The 24,256-nt window shown below is 32.9% G+C and overlaps 1 protein-coding gene across 2 annotated transcripts in view; it reads right to left on the reverse strand.

Annotated features, from left to right (window-relative positions):
• The window catches only part of LOC130902088 (protein roadkill), a 57,905-nt gene that overhangs the window by 13,580 nt on the left and 20,069 nt on the right, over positions 1–24,256 (reverse strand). The gene's annotated exons all lie outside the window — the stretch shown is intronic.

The raw sequence follows: 24,256 nt of genomic DNA on the forward strand, positions 1-24,256 counted from the left end.
AAAATGATTTTTCTTGCTCTTCAAACCAGACCTCCACAGAATTTATTACCTCCTCGTTGGAAGAAAATTTACGACCTTTTAAACCTTTTTTCAGTTGAGGAAGAGATTATAGTTGAACGGAGCCAAATCTGGTGAATAAGGGGGCTGTTCTACTAATTCAAACCCTAAATCACGATTTTTTTACATGGCAACATGACATTTGTGTGCAGGGGCGTTGTTCTGCAAAAACAGAACACCTTTGGATAGCTTTCCGCGTCTTTTCTCTTTAATTTTTTCCCGTAGTAATGTCGAATAGTAATCTCCAGTTATTGTTCTACCCTTATCCAAAAAATCAATCATGATTACTCCGTGGAAATCCCAAAAAAAACTGAAGCAAGAACTTTTCCAGCAGATTTTTGGACACGAAACTTCTTAGGTCTTGGAGAACCAGAGTGTTGCCATTACATCGATTGTTGCATTGTTTTTGGATCGTAGAAATGTACTCAAGTCTCATCCAAAGTAACAATTCCGCTTAAAAAGTCTCTAGATCGTTTTCAAATCGAGCACAGATCGAACGCGACGTTTCAATCCTTGCACGCTTTTGGTTAACATTCAAACATTTGGTGATCCATTTTGCAGCAATTTTTCTCATGTTCAAATTCACGTAAACTATAGGATGAACGCGTTCGTATGAAATATTCGGTGCTTCAGATCAGATCTGTTTTAGCCCAATTCGACGGTCTGATAAAATCATGTCGTGAATTGCATCGATATTTTCGTGGACTGACACAGAAACTGGCCTACTAGATCGATCATCATCTTCAATGGAAAATTTACCTCTTTTGAAGCTTGCAGTCCAATTTTTCACGGTCGCATACGAAGGACATTGATCACCAAGAATATTTAAAATATCTTCGTAAATCTCCTTACCTCTTAACCCTTTTAAATACAGGTGGTATACATTTTTTTTGTTTTAATTTATTTCGTAACTCTGGTTTACTTTTTTGACGTCAAACTTTACACTGACACTTTTAATAAGTTATTGTTCGTTGCTATGGTAACGCAATATTTTGTTTATGCATGGAACTGGTCAAGGCTAACTAGATATCAATACATCCTCGTATTATATCGAAATTTGTTCTAAGATTGGTACACCGTGTACAACATAAATATAATATATAACTAAAATTTGAATGAAAATATTGAAGTGAAAAATTTAAAAGTGTAAGTAGACAGAAATTGGCATAAGACGAAAGTTCAAGGCGGAAAGGTTTAACGATTTTACGGGAAAGTTTCCAAGAACTAAGTTTTTCCTTTTAAGAAAGTTTCAGCTCGATTTACAATTTAATTACTTTGGTACATAAAACCAGATTTCTTAATAATCATTATTTTGTAATAAAATTGAGGAAATGATTTAATTTTATGACAAAAGAACGCATACATACATTCTCTCCGAATTGTCATTTCTTGTTAAAGACATTTTTTAGGAATTCTGACCAATGAATTCAATTTCAGAAAAAAGAAAATGTAGTAAAAATTTCAAATTGAAATAATAATTATTCACTTATTTATTATTTCGGATACATTTCATTTATTTCTACTACATTATAGTGTCAGTTTGTTGTGGCGCCTTCTAAGAGTAAATATTTGATTTGTTCCACATTTTCAAGTATGAAACTTTCTCTCAGTGTGATTTCTTGGAGTAAACTGGAATAAAAGTTATGAATAATGAATCTCGTTAAGAATTTCTTTCTAAATTCATTCTTTTGAAGGTTACATGATTTTTGTCAGATACTTTCATTCAATTAATCTAGTTAAACGAAATGTAGTTATTAACTAAAGAAACCGTTGATGTATTTTTATACATATTTATTTATCGTGATTGCTGATTTTCCTTAATAGAGCAGAAAATCTGGCATTTCGTTGAAAACGCGTTTAGATAACAAACTTATCGTCTTCAGAGGCTGAAGATAACAGTATATCTTCAGTATCTGAAGACGATAACTTCTCAAAGACTTTTGGACAGCAATAAAGCCACTGGCCTCGATGGGATACCACCAATCGTAGTCAAGGAACGCGCAGCTGAACTAACAAGTCCGCTATGCATCATATAAAAGAGATCTCTTCTCTGTAGATTGGAAACTAGATCGGGTACAACCCATACCAAAATAAAAGGAAACAGACGGTTCCTAACAACTACCGTCCGTTTCCATTAGTCCCAGTCATTGTAATGATCATGGATAGAGTCGTTAACCAGCAAATCTTGAGTCTACTAACATCATCAGCGACCATCAATACGGTTTTTGTATACATAGATCAACCGGTGATCTCCTGGTGTATGGACAGAAGCTACAGAGAAATATGGGCAATCGCACTGGACATTTCGAAAGCTTTGACAGGATTTAGCATGCCAGCCTTCAAAATAAACTAAGATCGTACGCTTTATCATGGTCACTCTTCGACTGGCTTAGGAGCTTCCTCAAAGATAGTTACATCCAGGACGTTATCGGTGGACACACTTCAGAAAGGTTTGAGTTCTAACGTTGGTGTTCCACAGGGGTACATTTTGTTACCTACTCTCTTACAACGATTTACTCACTCGACAAAAGTGCAAAATCGATCTACGAGGATGTATTGATATCTAGTTAGCCTAGACCAGTTCCATGTATAAACAAAATATTGCGTTACCATAGCAACGAACAATAACTTATTAGAAGTGTCAGTGTAAAGTTTGACGTCAAAAAAGTAAACCAGAGTTACGCAATAAATTAAAAGAAAAAAAATGTTTGCCACCTGTATTTAAAAGAGTGAATAGGTAAGCAGATTTACGAAGATATGCTTAATACCCTTGGAGATCAATGACCTTCGTATGCGACCGTGAAAAATTGGACTGCAAGCATCAAAAGACGTAAATTTTCCATTGAAGATGATGACCGATCGGGAAGGCCAGTTTCTGTGTAAAAATCGATGCAGTTCATTATCAGACCGTCGAATTGGGCTGAAACGTATATCTGAATCACCGAATATTTCATACGAACGCCTTCATCCTATAGTTCACGTGAATTTGAACATGAGAAAAATAGCTGCAAAATGGATCCTTAAATGTTTGAATGTTAACCAAAAGCGTGCAAGGATTGAAACGTCGCGTTCGATCTGTGCTCGATTTGAAAACGGTGTAGACTTCTTAAACCGAATTGTTACTATGGATGAGAATTGAGTACATTTCTACGATCCAGAAACAAAGCAACAATCGATGGAATGGCGACACTCTGGTTCTCCAAGACCTAAGAAGTTTCGTGTCCAAAAATCTGCTGGAAAAGTTCTTGCTTCAGTTTTTTTGGGGTGGCCATGGAATAATCATGATTGATTTTTTGGATAAGGGTAGAACAATAACTGGAGATTACTATTCCACATTACAACGGGAAAAAATTAAAGAGAAAAGACGCGGAAAGCTATCCAAAGGTGTTTTGTTTTTGCAGGACAAACGCCCCTGCACACAAGTCTCATATTGCCATGCAAAAAATTCGTGATTTAGCGTTTGAATTACTAGAACAGCCCCCTTATTCACCACATTTGGCTCCGTCCGACTATCATCTCTTTCCTTAACTAAAAAAAAGTTCAAAAGGTCGTAAATTTTCTTCCAACGAGAAGGTAATAAAAGCTGTGGAGTTCTGGTTTGAAGAGCAAGAAGAAACATTTTTTTCGAAAGGTTTAGAGACGTTGCAGGTTCGCTGTAATAAATGTATCCAATCAAAAGGAGAATATGTTGAGTAATAAAATATTTTGATATTGAAATTTTGTTTGGTTCTATAGTAGGCTAAGAATTTTTCAATATATCATCCTATAGCTTCAGATACTCAGATGACCACCATCAATACCGATATGGAAAATCTGATTGCGTTTAATACAAAAAAGACCCAGACTGTTGTTGGTATTGCGGCTCAGGATTTGGTCCTGACTTGACCATCACCAAACTTGTGGGAGCACGGACTTGATCTTAGAACCATCCCAGATCTGAATTCATCAGAGCTCTGAATATGAAGACATATTTTTGTAACATGCTCCCAAGTAAGATCGTGTTGAAAGTATACAAGTTCGTGAAAGAATCATTGATTGAAAGAAATAGTTTATTATTATGATACTTTGGACCACCGTAGTTGAAACTAATTAAAAATGATTAAATTTTAGATTAGATTTTGAAAAATAAAACAAATAGAGGTCAAGGAATTTCTCTTAAAGTAATATTATGAATAATTCCCTGAAGTATAAAATTATCATAACATTGTATAAATGAAATAATTGCAGATGTCCCAGATATTTATCTTAGCGAAGGCACGTTACGCGAAACGGTAACAATAGTCAAGCTATTAGTCATATTAGACATATTTAAATGTGAAACCAGTCTATGTATATATTATAATTATTATAATGAAGTAACTGGTAGTATGTCGTTCAGTCGAGATATTATAATTTTCGATTTGCTTTACTGTTCGATTCACGAGAATTAAGGCCAAATGCCACTTTTTCATTTTCGTAATCTCGATAGACGGAGACCTGGCAACAGTTCAACCTACGTGATCTTTTAGTAAAAGCAAAATTACTTCATCGTCTACTTCCCAAATAGTGGGATGGCGAAATAGGAAAGTAGAATGTACTTGAATACGAAATTAAAAATCGTTTCATTCAAAAAAAAAAGGACCAAAATATTACATTCAAACACGTTTTAATAATTTAGTTAAAAATGTTTCAATTGCAACCACTTTCAAGGATTTTATATATCAGAATCTCGCACCAATTTGTATAAAAAAAAGGGCGCAAAAAGGATTCTTACAAGGAATATATCGTTGGCTAAATTGCGAAAGCTCGTAGGTCGATTTGTTGAAATTTTATATCAATCTTGCTAGTTTTTGAAAGATTTCGCAGTTTAAAGGAATAATTTATTTAGAAAAATTTCACATCAAAAACCCATAAATGATAAAAATTGACTTGCGAAGTTTTGCAATTTAACCATATAAATAAAAAGATCGAACTCGCCTATTCAATTAAATATCAAATTTATAATATTTGACAATGTGAAAACAACAATCAAAACTTTTGCATTCAGGAGAAATGCGAACTAAAATTCGCAATATGCAAATAAATGAAAGAAAACGGGGACAAAGGGGATGTTGTTGTTATCTATTACGAAACATACAAAAATTTCATTGCGCAAAACTGTGTCAATGATACAAAATCGGTACAGATATAGTGGAAACCGTGTTTAAACTGTGTATGTTATCCAAACAAATCGTATTTTTTGTCTCTCATCCAAGGAGATTTAAAAAATGTGAATATTTTTTACAACCGAACACTTTCTGCTAGTAGAAAAAATTAAAAATGCCAAACAATACAAAGTAGGTTGACGTCATTACAACCGATATGTAAAATTAGCATAAAATTTTATTTATTCACAGTCCGGAACTGAAAGATGTGTAGTCAGTATGAATTTTATTGAAATTGGAACGGTGAGGAAATCTCCTTGAATCATATCACAAGTCTACGTATCAACAGCTTTTTATTTATAGTCCGGTCAAATTAGACCAAAAAAATAAAAGTGAGGCTACATAAATTCCTGACAATCAATAAAATTGTTTAATATACAATTGAAAATAAAATTTGAATGTTCCCAATCATTTCCGAGTGTGGAAAACATTTTTTCGCGATTATCAGCAAAACGGTAAATTTTTTTATGAAAATGCCTTAGACGAAAATTGTAAATCATAAAATTTTCTACAAAAAACGTATTAATACTTTTTATTCTACGAGCCACCGTTTCTGAGATATAATGTTTCAGATTTACTGTCGTATTTAATAGCTTTAAAGATTGTACGAGAAATATCAAAACTGCATATTAACATCGTCGAACTTTAGCAACATCTTCGTCAATTGATCATTTATTTGATGAACTTATGACAGTTCCAAACAAGTCAACACAAAGTCTCGGTTCATTTCAATGTTGTAAGAAAAGTTTACTGATGAAAATATATTGGTGAAAATATTTTTACATTTTTTTGAATCATTATATCTCAGAAACAGTGGCTTGTAGGAAAAAAAGTATTCATACGTTTTTTGTAGATAATTTTATGATCTACAATTTTCGTCGGAGGTATTTTTATTATAAAACTCACCGTTTTGCTGAAAATTGCGAAAAACCCATTTTGTCGACCTTTAACCTTGAATAAAATTTTTTCCAAACACGGAAATGATGGGGAACATTCAAATTTTATTCGAATCATTCGAATAATCAACCGGATTATTATAATTTTCTATTAAAATTAGGTCACACCTGCCAATCGTCCAATTATGTGTACATTTAGTAAGTTTCCCAAATAATAAATTATTGCAAATGAAACTCAAAACAATTAATTCATTGGGTTCCTTGCACGTATAACTTGTACTATTTGAAAATTACATAAACGACAAAAAAAAATTTTTTTTTCAATATAATCTCCTTTTAATTCCATGCACTTTTCAATAAGTTCGACACTTTTTTTATAAAAAGATTCGTCAAGTTCCTCAAAATAGCCATTTTTTCAAATCTGGGTACATAAAATAATCAGATGGTGCTGAATCTGGCGAATAGGGTGTATGATATAGCAATTCCATCTTTAATTAATTAATTTTGGCCATTGCAATAACGGCGCGTTGTCTGGATGAAACAACACTTTCTTTTTAGCCATTTTTGTTCGATTTCTTCACCCAAAAGTTGAAATAAAACTCGCCGTTGATAGAGTTTTTCCTTTTTCAAATTATCCCACGCCATGATCTTGTCAGCAGTTGGAACGATCTATGAAGTCCATTTTAACAGTTCGTTTATTTAATAATCATACAAAAAGGAAACCTTAATATTCTAAGTAGGTATAGACCATGGTTTCAACCCAATTATCCTCATAAATCAAACTAGAACAAAAAAATTAAACCATCACCATTCCAGTAGCGACTAATCGTGTTACCTGAAAACACGTTCAGTTACGGTTTAATTTATATTAGCAAATCTACTTTTGCATTATTTACTGATAGTATTTTCTATTGATCATTAATCACCCGATTGTTCATTATATTCATGAAAGATTATCAGTCTTGTTCTCGTTTTATAAACACCAGATATCATTTACTTGTAACAACCTCTGCCCGCGTCACGGTCCAGTAATTTTTCGTAAATTAACTCACCTACGTTACAATTTATATCTTTCTACTTAGAATGACCCCGATAGTTGATACAAGATCGTGAGAGTTTTGAATTTAATACAAACGATTACTTCCTAATAATCGTTACTTGAGCAACTTTACGAAATAGTTTTCTCACTCACTAATATCGAATCTTTCAAATAAAATTATATCACTCCGATATGCTAGAATGGGATTTGTTTTCGTCTCTAATAGATAATTATCAAAAATGTATTAAAAAGGAGAAAATACAAATATTAGAACGGTAATTTTAAAATCAATTGGGTTCTTGTTTGAATGTAGCAGACCAATTGTTTTTTACTTGTTGGTACTTGCAAAAACCGTTCGATTAGATTTTCCAAAAGAGAAAACAAAAATCTGTCTATTCATATCTTAGACACCACTAATTTGATCTGGAATTTCCACTCTTACATATGTAGAAAAAACACCACAACGTGCAGGTACATCCCGGTTGATTCTTTCCATTGTATCCAACATAAAATGACCAGTCTCTCAATTTATTTTCCACTTAACATCGAAAGATACAATAAGGAAAGGACTCGCAGGTTCAAGAAATCAAAACGACAAACAAAAAAATTTGTTTTGGTACCTTTCGATCCTGTTCATACAAAAATATTAGGGGGGAAATTTTCAACAAAGTAGTTTATAAATCCGGCTATACGTTGGAACAATTGTTGGGTAATCCTTAGAATAAAATACCAGATTGGTACATATGTGACAAGAAGTATATTGGACAGACTAAGAAGTCCGTTAATTTGCGGTTTAAAGTGCACATTGTTTATCCAAACATTCCGAAACATCGATTACGTTTCCATAATCACGAAATAATTATACATAATGTAAAATTGTTGAAAAATCTATCCAATGATAAATATTGTTGGCAAGCACGGATCCTCCCCCTAAATCATAATTAATTAACTTTAAATTCGTCATTACGCTGTCGAAAACAACGTAATTAACTTATTTTTTGTGTGTAAAAGGCTTAAAATGCCATGTCTTTGGGAGAGGACTCGTCCTAATACTAATGATTCCCCCTTTGTCAAGGCCCTGGATCCGCCCTTGATTTTTGGATTCATTTGAAATCATTGAGATTGTTAAATTGAAGAACAGTTAAAATAGGAACAAAGGGCCTATTCCTTGCAGCCCACTCTATAGTCTAGTAGTTGAAGAATAAATTGTTTTCCGCCGAAGAGGTTTTCCCGATGGAATCATTTTTCACCGAAGGAAGTAGTATAAAATGGGTAGGTAAAGTTAATAGGTTTTAATTTACTTTCAATCTCTGAAGACGATATCGAAACGTACGTCAGACAGTGTAAATTAGAGAGTACTACAATGCTATTCCTGTTATTATTGGGTTTCCGCAGTATAAGTTGAAAATTTGACAGCGTAAGTCTCGTTATTTAATAACCACACCTCGTATACAAATTAAATTCACTTTCTCGCATTAGATTCTAAAGAGAAATCAATATAGAGTCAACCTTTTAAGAACTAAAGAGAAATACGAGCAACTTATGGTATACTATTTTGTACGTAAGGCAAAAATATCGTCCGCGATGAGATCGAAGGGAAACCTCCTACACTCTCTTGAAAACAATCTCTCCACTCTCTAACTTAACCTCGTAGTCGAGAGAAACTAGGAAGTGATTACACCAAATAAAAATCCTATCAGTTTGTATCAAGTAGAAATATTTTGTCACGAAACATCATTTTGCTTTTATTATAATATTTTCATCTAAATGTTTGTCATGCCAACAAAATTGAAAAATTTGTGGTGTTAGTATCTTGATTTTTAAAAACTAATTCGATGTCGAAATGTGCTTGTTTCAAGCCACGAAAATATCATATTGATTCGACGAATTATTTATAAATGAAACTGCTAATGGAATTTATAATCATGGTGCAAACCTAACCTCAACTCTATGTACTTTCGATTTAAAACTTAAGTGATAGAAGATCTACGAATTTGCATCGATTTTTAAAAAAATTGATTATTACTGCACACAAATCACGGGTTTTTGGCTACGATCCAGAAACAAAATAACAGTAATCATAGTCTAAATCAACACGATCAAAAAAAAAAAAAACGTTTTCCTTTAATATGAAACTATTGTTTTCATCGAAAATAGTGCAGCACTATTTAAAAATCAGTAACTTCGTGAATTTCTCAAAAGAGTTGGATGAAATACTTGCATTCGAACGACAGCAAAATAAAGGCCCCCATACACTGTTCGGTTAAGATTGTCGTAGTGTATGGGGGCCTTAAGAAAGAGAAACCGATGTTCATAATGAGTTATCTTGGAATATCCCCTAAAGAATGTTCCTTGATCTAGAGACAATAAGTTCAATAATATGTGTTCAGTATTTTGGGAAGAAGTTTCCTAAATAATTCTTTTTTTAGGAGAGTGCTTTAATTGAGTCCCTATGGAATCTGGAGGAAAGTGGATGATGGCGATGTGCCGTAAAAAGCAGAAACATCAGAATGGTAAGTAAACTTAGGAAATGAAGCGAATATGTTAAGAGGAAGACCAGATGGAACAAACTAGGTATTTGTCGAATGAAATGAAGAGGAAAGTTTGAAGACCAGCATGATAAAAAAAACTGAAGAAAAGACGAAAAAGCAGGCAGAAAAAATAAAAATCGATAGTTAATGCGTATCGCGTAAGAATTGTCGGGATAGAATACAAAATTTGCAAAAAATGTTTTCGCAAAACTTTGAGTTAAACAAATTTCTACAACGATGTAGTTTCAAAATAAACTCAAACTGTACCGGAATTTACCGTGATTTTCGAAGAAAGTATCTTTCAAAAAATAAGTACACATATTAAAAAAGTTTTTCATTTTGAAGGTTCCACTTTATCAAAATCAGTAGACATGACATAATTTTATACTTTCGCGGTCCCCTCGTTTTTTGGATGTAGAAAATCGAAAAATCGTCAGATTTCGATGAATTTTTTTTTAAACTTTCGTTTTTACGGTGGATTTATGGAAAAAATATGGGAAATATCTCACCTGGAGATTTCATATAGTTTTATGATTTTAAATGATCATAAACGTACTTTTTCGCATATAATCGTTCATAACTTTTTTACAAACCATCAAACGCAGCTAATATATTTTTTTGCTAATCTATACAAAAAAAAACGAATATTTTGGGGAAAAAACATTGAAAAATGTTTGTTTTTTCATTTTTTATCTTTAACAGTCAAATTTAGTAAAATACCATTTTTTTTATCGTGAAAATTTTCAATTTTAACTTTAATGATCACTTAATAAAAAAGGTACAAACGCTTATATGTGAGAAAAGGTCAATTTTAAGGAAAATTCTTATTATTTTTATTGTAAAAATATGATAAACCACATTTTTGTATAATTTGTTCGTTTTTTTGTGAAGGTTATGAAAAAAAATATAACAACTTCATTTGATCTTTTGGAAAAAAGTTATCAACAATTATACGTGAATGAGTGCATTTTCATGAACATTTAAAGCCCTTAAACCAATACAAATCTTCATTTTTTTTATTCCCATAATTTTTTTCGTAAATCCGCCGTAAAAACGAAGCTTTTAAACAAAAATTCATCGAAATCGGATGATTTTTCGAATTTCTAGAGCCTATTTATCTACAGTCTGATCATATTGCTATTAGCCGTACAGAGTTTGAGCCAATTTTCCATACTATGAATATCGGGATTGAAAGTTTATGCAAAGATACTTGTGCAAAATGTGACATACTAAAAATGATAGCATAGAATAAAAAAACAAACCTTTGGCGTTCGACATATTTTCATAGGACTCCTTTTCCAATAGATTTCATCCTATTATTATTTTTTTTATTTCAAAATTGTCGATCCTGGTCTATATATACAAACAAGGGTACTATCTACTGAATCTCGAATCTAAATGAGTTTTGATGGTGTATTTTTTATCTTTTACGACATGCCTCAAAGTGCCAAATTTATACTAAAATAGTATTTAGATTGAATAAAAGATTAACAGAGTCTCCATTTTCGAAATATAACTCAAATAATTATCCTCGAATAAACTGTTGGTGGTAACGTTTTTTGACAAAAATAATCTTTACATAATCAACACGCGAATACGGGGATTGAAATGCGATTTTATAGCTATACCGAAAAAGAAAAAAAAAACTAAAAATATGAAAACTTTCTCGTTGTTTCACTGGTCTAACAGCTCTCTCGAAATTGTGCAACTAAAAGAAAGTACCCGTAAAATTGTAAATGTTATTGTGACTCTATTTAAAACAATCAACAATCGATGTAGAACACCGTAGAACTCGGATTAAAATAAGTGACAAAGAGCATTTTCTTTTCTTAACTGGGCCGTTACAATTTGTGTTATTATTATTATTATTATCCTTATCTATTATTGGTATCAGCCACCCACTACTTCTCGTTTCTTTGTCATTCACATGACCGCTATACCGAATGTAAAGGTGATATCAGACGGTTTACTTTTCGGTTCATTCGGATGAACGATCACTAAAGTGAATGTTCTCTTGTTTTTTTTTCATTCTACGCTCACAAGACACATAAAATGACAAAAAATTAAACTTCATTCGCTCATTTCCTCGAATATTTCTTCAAACGAACTCGAGTTAACGTTCTCTTCGTGTTCATACGTTTCATTTTTAGTTCATTCGAAGTGCGAGTGATTGATGCCGAATGCCGAAATCCAACATCGCTGGATTCGTTCACTAATAAATTCATTTATCACTCTTGATTCGTTTAATGCCTAAACGTTTCATTCTTAATGAAAGATGCTGAATGAAAGAAAGAAATGAATAAAAAGTGAATCACCTTTAAAGTGATATCATAAAAATGAAACGTATGAACATGAAGAGTTCGTTTGACGACATATTTGAGGAAATGAGCGAATAAAGTTCATTTTTTTGTCATTTTGTGTGTCTTGTGAGCGTGGAATGAAAAAAACAAGAGAACATTCACTTGAGTGATCATTCATCCGGATAAACCGAAAAGTGGACCGTCTGATATCACCTTAAGAAAACTAAACAAAACTAAAAACTAGGTTTCATTTTACTGTGTTGACCATACTTTTATTTATTTTTTGTACCGATCCCCTTGATCTGAACTATTTCTTTTTCTGCGACTGTTTATTTTCCCATATTCATTTATTTTACTATCCATTATATCGACTGACACAAATATGTTAGCCAAGTCGGCTGGCTTCACATGTAGCCTATTTAAATTGTATATGAAATGTAGTTCACGAACTAATAAATGATCTGAATCTCATGACTCGATAATTATGATTCGATCCGTAATGTTAATGTAAGCGAAAAAGTGAAAAAACATAGCACAGGAAAAGTAGAAGCGAAAAAAACAAAACGATAAAGTATTGGATCATAGAAATCACGCTTCAACATCAAATCACTTGCAGAGATACTTTAGTATTTGTTTCTTATCTATTTATTTTTATTTCGAAGAGAAAATGCTGGAGTAAGACCTAAAAGAACGACACTAAATTGAATAATAACGTAGAACCAGAGTCGGATTAAGCTAGGGGCCTGGTGGAGGTTTATGTCACCGGGCCCCAGGTCCAACAGGAAAACATTCTGTATTTTTTGATGTGTTGTTACCACAAATCTAACGTATTGATATTATTTTTCGAATTTCCGAATTTCTCAAGTCGTTATTTTAGCCCCGGGCTTTATAAATCTCAATCCCGTCCTGCATATTTCGACAAAACTTAATTTTTCAGATAGGTTAAAGAAATAAAAGCATCGCTGGGTCGAGCGATCCACTATTATTGTATTCCAGGGGAGTCATACGAAAATCGAATTAATTTTCACAATCCCGTATATAGATGTGTCATTTTGGTAAACAAACATACTCGAACGGTTTAGCTTACTTATGATAGTCTCCATGTGAACATTTGCAACTAAAACTGTACTTTATTGCATTTAATACGTTACATAACCCTCCTTTTATCAGAGAATGGATTCCGTAGGAGGGAAATTTCGCAGCATTTGTTTTTCCCTAAAGTTGGAAACCATTTTCTTTTCATCTCTCTCTCTCTCTCTCTTTCAACCCCTCAGTTTGTTGGTCGGTTGTAAGGACGACGAGGGCATATAAACGTCGTAACGCGCCAGAATTTCAGCTGGAAACGAGATAGAAATTTATCAGCAGAAAACGGGCAAAAGCGAGGGAAGAGGCCGATCGATGTTTCTACTTTTAGGAGAAAATTTCGTAAATGTTGATATCAGCTCAAAAAGTCATCCGTAGTGAGAAAATTAAGATCGGCTTGTTTTAAATCACGATTCAAAACAAATTTCAGACTCAAATTCGATCGAAGCAAATATCTTGCAATGGGTTCGATTTTATTATGCACGGCAAAGCTAAGCAATGACTAATAGGTGTGAATAATTATGATATGAATGTGATATGACAAAATTGAATGTAGTTCAATTCATTCATATCAAATTTATGATTATTTAAAATACTCATCAAAAGTTTGTGATTAATAATTGAATTCCATATATATTTTAGTAAACAATATTATATTAGGAATTTATCATTAACGATTATGGGTATTGTTGACGTCGTGTAAACGCATGCACTTTTCATACCTGTTAGAGACACGTCGACATAACAATTCTAGTTTTTTAATCATATTACAATACTTATAATTAGAGATGTGTCGATACCAAAATTTTTCCATTCTCGATACCGATATCTGAAAAATCGATTCTCGATACCGATACCTAAGAAATCGATTCTCGATACCGATACATAAAAAAATCGATTCTCGATACCGATACCATCGATGTTTGAACAACCTACAAACCAATTTTAAAATATCTATACAGGGATAAATGAGGCAATTTCGCAAATAAAAAACAAACAATGGTTTAATAAAAATTTTTTGGTAATTATCTTAGGTTACACCTCTCCAATTTCGTTAAAATTTTGGTATGTTATAAAGAAAATTATGCTGAAAAATTTGATTAAATATGTAGGGCGCGGAAATCATCCATTCACATTGTTGTTCAACTTTGAAGTTCCAGAAAAAGAAAAATAATTTAGCTTCGCATGTCTTTATTACTTAATGATGACATCATGTGTCATAAAATTTGCGGAGAATTTAGTCTAGTTTGTTTACATAAAACTATCGTTAGTAAATCTATCAAAAATTGTTTTTTTTATAATGAAAAAGATGAAATTCTATGAATTTTTGTTTATTGATTGATATTCTATGAATATTCTTAGTTAAAATTAAGGTTAGGTTAGGTTAGGTTAGGTTAGGTTAAGTTAGGTTAGACATACGAAGCAAAACTATGATGTATAAATTATTTTTCTTTTTCTTGAACTCCAAATTTGAAAAACAATGTGAAGGGATGATTTCCGCGCCCTACATGTATATATCAAATTTTTTAGCTTAATTTTCTCTATAACATACTAAAATTTTAACAGAATTAGATTAGGTGTAACCTAATCTAGATAATTATCCATTTTTTTATTTTGAAATTAAGTTGGACCAATCCTGAACAGAGGAAAACGTTAAGCTCTATGGTTTTTTGGCTATTGAATGAAAAATCAAAATCATTATCAAAGTTATTTTAAAAGCAGGATTTTTCTACACTCTACACCTAATATATCAAAGGCGATATGGCATTACATTTTGATAACAATATAAATTGGATTAAAAAGTTATTTGTACGCCAAAGACTGAAAGTACTACTTTGTGTACTCAACATTTTTTACACGATGCACAAGATCCAAAACTTTTCCAATTACACTGAAGTTTAAGTTTTTGATTTTTTTGATGTGTACTCTTTGTTTTGTTTCATCAGGAAATTGATGAGTTTTGGATATTTGTTGATGTGAACATCTTGTTGCGAAAGTACTTTTAATCATCGAAAATGTAGACCATAAAGTAGAACTATTCCAGATTTTAGATTTTTCTGAAAAATAAGCGAGTTTTCCTTTGGATTTTTCGCCTTTTTCTGGTGACACCACTTCATAAAGAGCTAGTACTCTTTTTCGTACCTTGCACGAGAGTTACCCGGTAACGAATTAAGAACGGCCGCATTGCTCTTCATCGCTGATGTTTTCTTTTTCATCATTATTCATTGTTATTCAATAATTTAAACAAAACTTCGAATAAAACAAAAAATTTGATAAACCTAAAAATAAGGTTATGCAAAATCATCGAAGTGAAACTGTCAACTGTCAACATTGAAGTTGTCTACTCCAGAGCGTCCCGAAAGTGTTTTGCAGTACGGAACTGTCACTTTCTCTACACGGAACACTCAAAACGCAACTTTCGGTGTGTAAATGAATACAGAACGAAAAAATAACAGATGGCGTCGTTTAAAAAATAATTTTTCCGTTCATTTACTAGTATCTGTATGGAATTTTTGCGATCGAGTCTCGATATCGATACCAATGTCCAAGAATCGGTGATATCGAGAATCCATTCATCCCTACTTACAATATATACATTTTTCTCTTAATTCCACACACTTAGTTAAGCATCAAAACATGTCAGGTAATCAGCAACTTAGCGAGTTCCCTATTTTTAATTAATCATTAAAGATTACACCGTTGGAATTCCAAATCACGACAAACGACTACAAAAAAACAATTCGGTCTCTTTGGAGTATATACAAAGGTTATCTGAAAAAATTTCAACCCAAAACCTGATGTCTGAAAGAAGTGAGATTTAATCATAAGTGAGTGGACAGTTAGGAGGCTTCATGGTTACACTTTGAGAAGAAGAACGCAACCTTTATGCATGATAATGTTCGGATAGTTAGAAAGTATCTTAACGAGGTTCAAATCACGCAATTTGTTTGGCTTACTCGCAATTCAGACCCAAATCCCATTAAATCTGATGAAATTAGTTAAGGAGACGTTTACGTAGACATGTGCCGGGCCCCAAAAAATCTATTATGCATGCCCCGCCGAGGGAATAGTTCATAGTTCGTAGATGTGGGTAGTCGAGTAGCCGTTGAGCACATAGGTCTTCAGAGAGTCTCGTCGTGCCCTACTTGACGTTTACCAAAGGCCGATGTCCTTTGAAAAGCCGACTTGAACCCTTAGATATCGTTAGACAGATTGTGGGGTTTAAGCCGTACCCGTGTTAGTGCAGAGCACTCACAGATAACGTGGTCTGCAGTTTCGTCCTTCTTCTCCTCCATACACCAACAGCGCTTCGGATCATCCGCGATGCCCGTGGTGTCAAGGTGACGTCTTAGATGGCAGTGTCCGGCTACTAGTCTGATTTCGCGCTTATTGAGCCGGAGTAGTTGTTTGGTGAAAGACGAGCGGGATCCATCTATATAAATCTTCGTTTGTCTCATGCCAGGCGTCTCCATCCATTTCTGTCGAGCCCGTCTAGCGATAAGGTTGTTGAGACACGCGATGACAGCGCTTTTGGCAACACCAAGAATGGTTTCTGGGTCCATTGGTGACTGATCCCAGTCTGCTTCGTCGCCGAGTGAATATTCGCTACTAAAGGCGTTAAAATTTCTTTTCTTTCTACGAAAATTATAGCAATGAACTTTCCAGAACAGAAACTTTTTTTTTAATCAAGCAAACTATGTTTTCTCAAACAAACCCCAAATTACGTGGTGACCTTAACTTTATACTCGGCAGTATATCTATCAATGTTACAAACTCATTGTTCTTTTTTTGTCACATAATTTTATTCTAAAATATATATAAGAAAGATAAAAGGCAAATTGTCAGGAAGTAACATTGTATTGAATAATCCTAGGTCGTTTTGGATATCGTAAATTATTCTACTTGACAGCGGTACGATCTAGCAGTTGACCTTTTAGTTTGCAATTAGAAGTCGTCCTTACGGACGGTACCTTATTTTGGCTGCTAATGCAAATTCAACAAACTTGTTTTTTTTATATAGTTTATACGTTAGTACATGTATATTTATGTAAAGTTATGATTCGGCAACCTGGCGATTCAATATTCTGTTGATATCAAAATTACGAAAGCGAATACAGGGTGTAAAGTAAAGTCCCTGTTTCCGCGCGTGCCAAACCTCTAGAAGCAGCGTAGCTCGACTAAATACGAGTTAAGTGTTGCATCGTTATCGCGTCGAGGTAGGGAGAAAAGTCAACTGTCGAATCCGAAGCTTTTGACTTGTGTAAAGAAATAGGTGTGAAAGGGCGTAAATAAAACGGAACGAAAAGAAAAAATTTAATTGAAAAGTTTTTCGTTTGTACACAACTGTTTCTGACGAACTGTATTTGTTGTATATTATAATATGAGCATTATATTGCAATAATGAGGTTTATTTAATGATAGTAAATTTCTATGATTGTCTCTAAATGACATTTTAAAGAACTTTTACAAATTAAAATAAATAAATATCATAAATTGTAATTTACTTACTAAAAAATTATTAAACTAAAATTTTCCTTTTGACTTGAAATGTGGTTAGTAACAAAATACCGAAAAAACTTTTTTAAAATAATACATGAGTAGCTTCTACCCGCGGCGGCCTCGCTCGCATCGAATCCCTTAAATAAGTATCAGAAATCATTATAATAGAAAAGAATGAACTCTGCAGCTATATTAGAACCTGAGATATAGATCTTTGAATGTAGAAAAATTGCCAAAAACCTACAAAAATCTATAACTCCACATTGAATGTTCGTGCCTAGCTCCTCTCCAACTCAACCGATTTAAGTGTTCAAAAACTCAAAAGAAAGAAGATATTTCAGCGAGTGTTCTTAAACCAAAACGAACTCTGTAGCTATATTAGAACCTGAGATATAGATCTTTGAATGTACAAAAATTGCCAAAAACCTACAAAATCCATAACTCCACATTGAATGTTCGCGCCTAGCCCCTCTCCAACTCAACCGATTTAAGTGTTCAAAAACTCAAAAGATATAAGGTGTTTCAGCGAGTGTTCTTAAACCAAAACGAACTCTGTAGCTATATTAGAACCTGAGATATAGATCTTTGAATGTAGAAAAATTGCCAAAAACCTACAAAATCCATAACTCCACATTGAATGTCCGCGCCTAGCCCCTCTCCAACTCAACCGATTTAAGTGTTCAAAAACTCAAAAGATATAAGGTGTTTCAGCGAGTGTTCTTAAACCAAAACGAACTCTGTAGCTATATTAGAACCTGAGATATAGATCTTTGAATGTAGAAAAATTGCCAAAAACCTACAAAATCCATAACTCCACATTGAATGTCCGCGCCTAGCCCCTCTCCAACTCAACCGATTTAAGTGTTCAAAAACTCAAAAGAAAGAAGGTGTTTCAGCGAGTGTTCTTAAACCAAAACGAACTCTGTAGCTATATTAGAACCTGAGATATAGATCTTTGAATGTAGAAAAATTGCCAAAAACCTACAAAATCCATAACTCCACATTGAATGTCCGCGCCTAGCCCCTCTCCAACTCAACCGATTTAAGTGTTCAAAAACTCAAAAGATATAAGGTGTTTCAGCGAGTGTTCTTAAACCAAAACGAACTCTGTAGCTATATTAGAACCTGAGATATAGATCTTTGAATGTAGAAAAATTGCCAAAAACCTACAAAAATCCATAACTCCACATTGAATGTCCGCGCCTAGCTCCTCTCCAACTCAACCGATTTAAGTGTTCAAAAACTCAAAAGAAAGAAGGTGTTTCAGCGAGTGTTCTTAAACCAAAACGAAGTCTCTATCTTGAATAGAACCTGAGATATTGAGGATAGAACGTGTGTATGTGAAAAACTCCCATAAGTAATGTACAGGGGAAAATCGCATTTGAGTATAACTTGAGAATGGTGAAAATTAGATGAAATCCGATGGTTGATGGCTGATCTGTACATCAATACCTTTCATTGAAAAAAAAAATTAAGCAAATCGGTTGGGTAGAACGCCTGAACGGACTCGGAAAGGAAATCATCAATTTTTTTAATATATAAGATGTGCACGAATATAGATTTAAGGCTATAAAGGAAGTTTTTTACTAAATATTAGTAAAGAAAAAGTTATATTTCATTGCATCTAAATGTTCTTGATTTTAGGTCTCTTCTGTTTTGATGAAATTTGACGTTTCTACTGTAAGGACTGAGGAAAAATTAATTTTTCTTATAAGAAAAAATTTCTATTTTGATTTTATTCTTATTTTGATGTTCATGATGTAGATTACCTATTTATTAATATAAATAGACAAATTATCAGTGTCATATTTTGATTAAGACAGAAGTCGAAACGTCAAATTTTATCTTTCTTCTCAAAATTACTGAAACAAACTAATTTTAAAACAGAAGAAACCTAAAATCAAGAACTTTTAGATGTATTAATATATCAGTATTTTATATAAAACTTTTCGGGACGTGCTGTATATGAAATATTTTTTGTGAGTACTAATAAAATGTATGTCACTTTTTGCACAACTGTTTCCGACCTTGATGATATGAGTATATCTGAAAATAGTATCTTATCAATATTACTATTACACTTCGAAATTTGCGATTTTTTTTTAACCACGTGAATGAGTTTCAATGTCAAAATATGTGTAATTTATCCAAGGTTGAAGAATTATAGCAATTATACATAATATCTACGCGTCACTTAAAAACAATAGATAAGAAGAATTTACCAAATTAACATGTAAAAAAGCATCCTTAATACGACCGATCAAAATGGCCGGTACGCGAAAAAAATTTGACGCGAGGAATGATCTTGACTCGCAATTAAATTGGAACCAGCACATTAAGAACCTTGTCGTCAAATGTCGGTATGGACTTAACCTATTAAAAGTTCTCTCTTACGGAGATTGGGGATCTGACAAAGAGACTTAAATCTCAATCTACGGACATGTCATAACATCTATTATGGATCCATCACCAATGAATCCGCTAAAAAACAGATATGAAATATTTAAATGTCGTAGCCAATTACTGGAGCTCACAGAACATCTCCTATCGAAAGTTTACGAGCAGTCGCTAACCAAAAGAAGACAATATCTAATATGGTTATATACCAGTACTATAATGAGCAACCACGAATATCAAGCACGTTCGAATATCAATTCTAAATATCAGATATGCCGATTCCTTCACCATGGCTGATTAAAACTCCGATTTTAAACATCTTTAACAAGGCAGAAACGCCAACATCTATAATATATCAGAACTTTAACTGGAAACTCTTCCTGTATATGCATCTAAAACCCCAAATGGAGTTGGGGCAGGTGTTATCACTTCTCATAAACCTCCCTTGAAATATAAATTACCCGACGATATATAAGGATAAAAGACTCAAAAAGAAATGGGCCATCGGATCTGACAAAAGGTTAAAGAGATATTTTCACTAAAGAAGATCTCATCACGTGATTTAAAACTTTTAGGGGAACAATATTCCGATTACTACTGAATAAAATATAAAAAAACATCCCTGTTGATTAATCAAACAATTTAAAATAACAATAAAAACAATTATTACAAAAGTAGGATGCAAATTGTAGTACAAGCTCCGAATTATTTTAATTGAAATTCATTTTAATTAAAATACCTCCCAAACAGTTAAGTGGACCACGATAAAATAACATTTCCCATAGAAAGTAGAACGAGAGTAATCGTCTGTGCACTCTGCTATCGCAAACATTAATAATCCAGCCGTGAAATAAAAAGTTTCCACATTTTCCGAAAAAAAAACACACAAAATCGATTTTAGAGCAATACGATTATTCCAACGCTACTCTAACTTCTCGATGTCGTGTTTGTGGAAGGATTTGTCTATTTGCCTCAAAATAGCTTCTTCATTTGGGCTGAATTTCTTACCGGCGGGTATTTTTTTGAGATCAGCAAATAGGCAGGTGGATGGAGGTTTTTTCTTCGACATATGAGGCCGTTTTTCCTTGACGTTTGCATTCGAACGATCCAACAACTGTTGTGTCTTCGGACGTTTTGGAACGTGGTTTACCGGCTGCAGTCCACTCAGATGATGAGCGTTTTGATCCATATTTCATCCATTCTTACATATCGACGCAAAAATCTTATTTATTACGTGTAAACATGCCCAAACACTGCTCTGAATCGTCAACACGTTGTTTTTTTTGATCGACGTCTCACTCACATGGAATGGAAAAAATGATTCGACGATTGGTTCAAACGCATGCAAAAATGTATTAATTTTAAAGGGGAAGATTTTGAAAAACGATAAAACCATATCAAATTATAGATATTCTGTCTCAAAACTTGAGTAATAATCCTCGTAGCAACTAAATACTAAGTTTCAATAACCATTAGGAAAAGTTTAATACACAGAAAGAACAAAACAAAGAAAAGTAAAAGTCCGCGTGGTCGGTGTTTGTCTTTATCTTGCAGACCTAAAGCCGGTCTTAGTTTTTTCTGCAAAACCAAGATAGCAAAACAAAAGTCCAGTTTGGCTGATCACTAATCAATTAATTTCATGATTTCATCCGAATTAGTTAAATTTCAAGTAAAAAGTCAACTTCAAAATAAAAAATCCTTTTGTATTTAATATTCACAATGCATCACTCAAAGGGAAAATTTATTTTCAATTGTGTTCTTTGATAGATCACTAGAATCCAATATCAAAAATTTAAAGGTGATACATTTAAGATAAATTATATATTTCAGTTTTCTTATGTTTTATATCTATTTATTAAGGACGTTGTGGTGTTTGGAACATGTATTTTCTTGTTCTTAAACCTTTTCATTCAAAACACATTTATACAAACAACATTTTAACGTTATGTTATACACCAGAAACTTTTTAGTATCCTCTCAATTCTAAAAACGGTCATGGTCTTTTATTTGATCGAAAACCAACATCGGGTGGATTTTTTCAATTAAAAACTTTTTATTACTTGCAATGTTATATCATATATTTCTTCACCATCGCTTTTTGTTTGCTCATTACTACACAGATATTACCATGGTTACATTGAAATGGAAATTTGTAACCAATTTAGGATTTATACGGAAACCACCCACTTTCTCTTCTTTAAGACAATTAGAGATTCGTATATGGATTAATTGTTTAGTCGTGTTGTAAGTTGAAATAAAATAAATAGAAATACGAGGGTTACTACTTAAGTTTTCATATGTGGCAACACTGATTTAAATATGACATTGACATAACGAAGTTTGACATTGACATAATGAAGTTTGACGTTTTAATGATGAACGTACTCAAAGCGTATTGTCGTATGCAGGCAATTTGATTTATTTACAACGGCGATTTGTTTATATTGTTTTCAGAACGAATTTCTAGGAAAATATTTTTATTTATTTGTTTCTTCACATTCTAGAATTATTCGAAAACTTGTTTAAGGTATAAATACTCTTCAGTCCATTAGTTAAAGTTAGTATATAACTGAAACTCATAAAACCTATTGATTTAAAAAATTATACAATTAGTGATAGTGAATAGTTAATTATTATAAATAGTGAGTGAGTCTGGTCCACCTATATATAGCATGGAAGTGATTTCCTTCAACTTTTTTCTATTTTTTACTTTCGTTCTCTAGTCTTGAATTCCTCTCTCTCTCTCTTAGGTTTTTCGTCACTTCTGCGTACCATCTTTTCCTTCGTTTTTCTTTTTATCTTTATTTATTTGTTGCTCTAAAATCTCGCTTTCTTTGTATGAGACCCAGACAATGTATTCTTTGTTGTTATATGTTGTGTCAGTAAATAAAACTTAGTATAAAGTTAAAGGAAAAAAAGTAATTTGAAAATTACTTTTTGAACAAACCCTACGGCAAATATTTTGATGTTTCCTTACTTAATGCGCGTAATGTTATTGTGAAAAGTTTTAACCGAGTCCGCACCACGCTAACAAAATATTTTCGAAAGAAAATAATCTACTGAAAGTCGGCACATGTATAAAAATGAAGGTGCGTATTAATTAGCGCAAATAAAAAAATGAAGGTCGACCTCGTTGCTACACGAGCCGCTATTAATTCGACAATATCCTCGTCAATTTTTAATTGATGATTTCGGTCAGCTGTTTGTTCGTAATACAGTCATTTTCAGGTGAATACGCAGCAGAGGAAATAAACTTAGATCAGTAGCGTTCCAATGCAACGATATTTCATCTGTTTTTATAATTATTTCATTTTACTGAATCATTTATATGTAATCCGACTTTGATAAAAGAAAAAACTGAATAAAAAAATGTTCTAAACGAATTCAAACTTATATAAATAATACCTAAAAGGGTTGAAAAAGTGTATTGTAAACATAAAGGTACAGAAATACGAAGGAAAGTTGGTCATATAGGAACTTTTAATTTTTAATAATTAGCTAAAAAATCCGCTATCGAGTTGAGTTAAAATTGATGAATACTAATGTACAATATGTTAAAATTATTCAAAGAAGGTTATTGTGAGGGTGATTCAAATAAAAACCGGAATTTTGTTATAAAAAATTTTATTAGGTACTAAGTTACAAATTTGAATTTTTTTACATTTTTCTCCTACACATCTTTACTACTCTTCGGAAGCTCTTGGATGTCTTTTTTGTAAAAATCTCTCGGCTTGTCACGTAATATTCGCAGACCAAATAAATAATAGTCGCATGGCGAGAAATCGGGCCTACAAAGAGGGTTTTTCAATGTTTCACAACCCGATTCGTTCAACGTTTCCATCTTAAGTTGAGCTGTATGTGGTTCGGCGGTGTCTTGCAGCATTATTCTACTGTGGATTGGAATATCGCGTTGTTTTGAACTATCGACAGTTTTCAGAGTTTTTTGTAGATTACTATAATGCTGCGGATATCTTTTTTGTAAAAATCTCTCGGCTTGTCACGTAATATTCGCAGACCAAATAAATAATAGTCGCATGGCGAGAAATCGGGCCTACAAAGAGGGTTTTTAAATGTTTCACAACCCGATTCGTTCAACGTTTCCATCTTAAGATGAATTGTTGTATGTGGTTCGTCGTTATCTTGCAGCAATATCGCGTCGTTTCGATCTGTAGACAGGTTTCAGTGTTGTTTAGGAGGTTATCACAGTACTGAGCATCCACAGTTCTTTGTACGGTGAGAAAATCAACTTATCATGTCCCATTAAATCACG

Source organism: Diorhabda carinulata, chromosome X (genome assembly GCF_026250575.1).
Source record: "Diorhabda carinulata isolate Delta chromosome X, icDioCari1.1, whole genome shotgun sequence".
NCBI lineage: Eukaryota > Metazoa > Arthropoda > Insecta > Coleoptera > Chrysomelidae > Diorhabda > Diorhabda carinulata.